This window comes from Chrysochloris asiatica, unplaced genomic scaffold (assembly GCF_000296735.1).
Source record: "Chrysochloris asiatica unplaced genomic scaffold, ChrAsi1.0 scaffold00373, whole genome shotgun sequence".
In the NCBI taxonomy this organism is placed as follows: Eukaryota; Metazoa; Chordata; class Mammalia; order Afrosoricida; family Chrysochloridae; genus Chrysochloris; species Chrysochloris asiatica.
The window spans coordinates 123,023-127,693 of record NW_006408891.1 but is presented as its reverse complement, the minus strand read 5'-3'; the positions used below and the strand labels follow the sequence as shown (position 1 = coordinate 127,693).

Here is a 4,671-nt window from a genome sequence, read left to right as displayed (position 1 = left end):
TCCTGTGTCTATTTCCTACCCTGTGCTCTACCTTCCCCTCCCTCCCCTCACCCTATCCCCCTCATCCCTCAAACCAGCAAAGAATCCCCCCCTTTTTATTATGGTTCTTTCTCTTAGCATACTTTTTAATATATTTATTTAAACCTATCACTGTTTGTTTTGTTTTTTCACCCTCTAGGAAATTTTATTTTCCATGGAAGTATGTCTAACTTTTTTTATTTTGTGTATCAAATATAAGATTAAAAAAGAAACATAATTTCATTTGAAGCATTATCAGAATTGGTGAAAGAGGATAATAGAATTGTATTTAATGTGGTATTGCAGGATAATGAATACACTGGACCACAAACTCAGTTTGAACCACAAGGTTGGCTGCTCAAACCTACCAGTGGCTCCTCAGAAACCCTAGATAGGGTCAGTATGCATTGGAACTGACTTGACTTGATAACAAAAGACAACATTTATGAAAGACAACCAATTATGCACATGGTTGACTTATTGAGTATCATATACATCTGATTTGTTCTCATAACTTTCTTAAATAAGATACACTATGATGGCTCTACTTCCCAGAGGTGGGTCTGAATAATATTTTGAGTTCAATGTGAATGATACAGTGCTTAAGTTCTTAGCTGGTAATTGAATGGTTGACAGTTTTAACCCATCAGCCATTCCATGGGAGAAAGATAGGACATGCTGCTTCCATATTGATTGCAGCTTTGGAAATTCCATGGTACTAGTTAGAGTCCTGGTGTAGCACTGTGGGTTAACGTGCCAGACTGCAAAGTCATTTAAACTGCAAGGTCTGCAGTTCAAGCTCACCAACAGCTCCTCAGAAACCCTATACAGCTTTGCTATGGGTTGGAATGGACTTGACGGCATTTAACAACAATGACAGTCTGTCTATACACTAGGGTCCTATGAAATCTAATCAACTCCACCACAATAGGTTTGTTTTTTATTTAGTTTTAATGTTTTCATTCCAGTGAATATAGACATATACACTGTTCAATAGGGGGCAATAATAACGTATTGTTGTTATTGCTAAGTGCCTTTAAGTTGGTTCCAACTCATAGTGAACTACCAACCTTTAGGTTAGAAATCCAGTGCTTATCCTACAATTCCATACCAAGTCTCTAGTAGCTATTTGTTAAGTGTGTCTAGTCAGTTCTGACTCATAGCCATCCTGTATAGGGTTTACAAGGAGTGGCTGGTGGATTTGAATTGCTGACCCTGTGGTTCAAACCAACCTTGAGGTCAAGTGCCGCACCAGGACTCTATTAGTTACAAAGTGGAAGAATTATTGACTTCCATGTCGGGGATCATGCACACTCATCATTTGTCAGTGGAAGCATATTTGCTGCCATAATGTTGAACAGCTTCAGCAAATTTTCCATATTAAAGCAGAGTAGGAAGAAAGTCTTGGGTATTTACTTCGTAAAATCAGTCAAGGAAAACCCTAGGAATCACAACAGTCTGATACACATCTGTTCATAAGGAGGGCATAGGACCAGACATTGTTTTGTTTTGTCATGTATGGTGTCACTATGAGTCGAACACACTTCAAAGCAGCTAACAACACCGACAACACTATGGTTTCCAAGAAGACTACAGCGCTATTCAGAGGGATGTCAGGGACACAGGCCTAGCCCTCCTGCAGATTACATTCTTTTTATCACATCTGTTACTGTTGGCCACAGCCTACTTATCAGAAGCATTTAATAATCATGCACATTCATAAGAAAAAAAGATTTATTTCCCTAAGTCAGAAGTTTCTATAATGAACTTTATCTAAATGTTAAATTCATTACCTCACAGACACTGATTTCTTTTTATTTTTAAAACAAGCTTCTTTGCTTTAAGAAAAGCTGGTACCTGAGATGCAAGAAGCTCATCTGTGGTTTTCGTTTTGTTATTACATGGTTCATAGAGCAGAGAAAAGAGGAGCCTGAAAATAAAAGATTTTTTGAAGCTTCTATTCCAAGGTGCATAATTGAATTTGGATTCTAAACCTAGGAAAAATATTTTTGGTAACTTTGTCTTTTACCCTAACTGGTATAGTGGTAGTAGTAGAGTATTTCACTGGTAAATTATTGAAAATGTGTTCTCTATCCATGCCATTCCAGATATTACACAGAATTTATATGATACTCTCTTGCCTATTAAAATTTTACACTTAAAGTCAATGAATTGTAAACTCATAAACAAAATAATAATTTAACAGTGCTTAGCTGGTAATTGAATGGTTGACAGTTTTAACCCATCAGCCATTCCATGGGAATGGATGAGAGAGAGAGATAGAGGAATAGAGAGAGAGAGAAGGGGTAACGATCAATCATTACATTGAGAAGAGCCATGCAAACTCTGATAGAATTAAAATAATATAATCTTATAAGATGATACAAAGAAAATTCAAGAGTGTGTGTGAAAGTCAGTAAAATGTACAAAGTAACTGAAAAAACATGACAGTAAAAAGGAAGGAGTGAAAAGCAGGGAATAAAAAGGCAGGAGTGACTTCAAAGGAGAACAGTTTAAAATGAAAATTAGAAGAGGGGAAAAGATTCATAGAAGTAGTAGAGAGGAAAGAATAAGAAGGAGAAAAGAAAACAGATTAAACATTGTATTTATTAAATCCAAGGTAAGTTTTAATAAGATGCCAATTGTTGTTAGGTGTCATCAAGTCTGTACCAACTCATAGAGGCCTTATGCACAGCAGAACGAAACACTGTCCGATTCTGGGCCAACCTCATTACTGTTGCCACGCTTGAGCCCATAGATGCTGCCAATTGGACAATCCATCTCATTGGGGTCTTTTTCTCTGACCCTCCACCTTACCAAACATGATATCCTTCTTCAGTGACTGCTCCCTCCTGACAATATGTCTGAAGCATGAGAGACGAAGTTTGGCCATTCTAGCCTCCAAGGAGTACTCTGGCTACACTTCTTCCAAAACGGATCTATTGGTTCTTTTGGCAGCCCATGGCACTTTTAGTATTTGCCTCCAACACCACAATTCAAATGCATCAATTCTTCTACAGTTTTCCTTATTCACTGTCTAGCTTCCGCATACATATGAGGTTATTGAAAATACAATGGCTTGGGTCAGGCTCCCCTTAGTCCTCAAGTTGACATCTTTGCTCTTCAACACTTTGAAAAAGGTCTTGGGCAGCAGATTTGTTTAATGCAATACTTTGTTTTATTTCTTGACTGCTATTTCCGTGAGTGTTGATCCAAGAAGAATGAAGTCCTCGACAACTTCAGTGTTTTCTCTGTTGATAAGAATGCCAATAGAAAGATATCAATATCAAAACAGCAATTCTATGTCCTCAAATTCCATTGTTTTTAAAAAACTTTAAATGCATTTTCATTTTAAGATAACCTACACTGTTGTTGTTTTCCCCTTTAAAAAAAATATAAAAAATGTCTCTGCTCCAAATAAATCAAGGTCTCAAGATAACATCTGTCTCATTTTTTCCAAGTCCTGGTGCTGTGTGGATGAAGAGCTGCAGCCAGGTAGGATGACAGTTGACAGGTCCAAATAATTGCCATATTTGTTAACATTTTTCCATATCTAAATGATCTTTGAAGAAAATCATATATGGGTTTACACCATCTTCACGATAATCCAGCAGAGCAAACATACCATCTGGATTCATGTTTCCATCAATAAAGAACAGGTTGTTTTTAAAATTAGCCAGGATGTGCTTGATGTGCTCTGCAACCCCTGTCATAAAGGGCTTTCTTTACTCTTTTTGGTTTCTGTTCTTCAAGTTTGCCTTTGAATTCATGTATTCTTTGATGAACTTCTTATAGACTTCTTTTGTGAAGCTGGTTTCCTGAAGGTGATGGTACACGACAATGTCAACAACTGCTGTGCTTTCGGTATATTCACTGTGGGTACCTTCAGCGGAGGCGTTGCCACCGATGAGCTAGTCATCGATGTTACCCTCTGTCCAGCTGTCCATCTTTCACTCTACTTCCAGGCACAGCCCGTCCGTGAGCTCCCGGATCTTGTAAATGTCGGAGAATATCTCTTCATGGCTGGTGAGGTCCGGGTAGATGTTGGAGGTTGGGGGCACGGCGTTGGCGCTGGCTTAGCAGGGGCCCAGAAATCTGAGCTCCTGAGGTGCAGCCAGGGCAAGTCTTGGGGGGTGAAAATAGTTAAAATACATTTTTGAACGAAAAAAGTTATGTTTACTTTGATCTCTTCTTGTTGCTGTTGTTCAGTGCTGTTAAATCGGTTATGACTCAGTGAACCTGTATAGGGTTTGAACTTTCAACATTGTGGTTGATAGTACGGTGCTCATCCTGCGGAACCACATTAGGAGTCCAATCTCTCCTTACTCTTCCAATATGTCTTGTTTTTTTATATGTGTGAATATGTGAACATGTATGGAATTATATACAATTGTAGATTCAAGTAATGCCTTTCCCAAGTAATGATCAATTATGTATCTATCTTTGTTACATATGAATATTTAAATTAGAATTTTCTCAGGAAACATGGAAGAGAACAGAGGAATTAATATTTACTTCAATTCCATAACTTGAGATTTGGAAAGAGAGATCTGATTTTTTTTTAATTAAATGTTTAATCATGTTTTACAACGGAGGAAAACCTCTGCTATTATATAATCCTGGACACCCTGGTAATGTAGTGGATTATGAACT

General features: G+C 37.7%; 1 pseudogene; it reads right to left on the bottom strand.

Annotated features, from left to right (window-relative positions):
• Nucleotides 1-3,554: 3,554 nt before the first annotated feature.
• Nucleotides 3,555-4,055, bottom strand: LOC102830329 (annotated as a pseudogene).
• Between the last annotated feature and the right edge of the window lie 616 nt (nucleotides 4,056-4,671).